Source organism: Corvus brachyrhynchos, unplaced genomic scaffold (genome assembly GCF_000691975.1).
Source record: "Corvus brachyrhynchos isolate BGI_N302 unplaced genomic scaffold, ASM69197v1 scaffold125, whole genome shotgun sequence".
NCBI lineage: Eukaryota > Metazoa > Chordata > Aves > Passeriformes > Corvidae > Corvus > Corvus brachyrhynchos.
The window spans coordinates 549,973-550,712 of NW_008238342.1; the positions used below are offsets into that span (position 1 = coordinate 549,973).

Genomic DNA, 740 nt, shown 5'->3' on the forward strand with positions numbered 1-740 from the left:
TGTCCTGTCGAGTCTTGGGTAGTTTCTAGCTCCACAAATGTTCTTCAGAAAGGCAGAAAAAAATGTCACAGTGGCTCAGAAAGTGGCCATTGGCTGCAATTCAAATCAGGGGTTATTAAACAAGATCTGCAGGACAAACTGGTCATGGACAAGTTCAGGCCTTTCCTGGGTGCTTGCCCCAGCAAGGGAAGGTGGAAAATTCAGGGAGAATGCTCTGGCTGCAGACAGTAAATGTCAGGCTCATCTCTTCAGACCGGACTCAGGTTATAGCAGGGCAGGAAGACTGCTGAATTTTTTGGCTGGAAACAACATGTGTTTTCAGTCCTGGGAAGAAGCACCATCCACTGGAACTACATTAAATGGAAAAAAGAAGCTGGTTTGAAAGTACTTTTGGAAGCCTCAACTGCAGGCACATTACATGTCATACACCAGGGACTCACACTGGAGAATTCTCTAGGGAATGATGAGAATTACTCCAGAGGGGATATTCCCCCAATGTTCATCACACCACGTTACATGGGCTTATTTTCAGGAATGAGAGAAGGGATGCAGGGATGAAGCTGCTCCTCTTCTACCCATGAGCCAGACCACAGCCCAGGGGACAGCAAGAGCCATGCCCTCCTGAGCAATATGAAAGTGCACCCAGGCTTGTGGCCAGTGACACTGGGGCTGGCTGCAGCACAGACACAACATGAAATCCCTTCTGTCCTGTCCTGGAAAAAGGCTGTCAGACAGACATT

At 48.2% G+C, this 740-nt stretch overlaps 1 protein-coding gene across 1 annotated transcript in view; it reads right to left on the reverse strand.

The window, feature by feature from the left end:
- ZNF341 (zinc finger protein 341) overlaps window positions 1-740 on the reverse strand; it is a 15,466-nt gene that overhangs the window by 13,009 nt on the left and 1,717 nt on the right. The window lies entirely within an intron of this gene.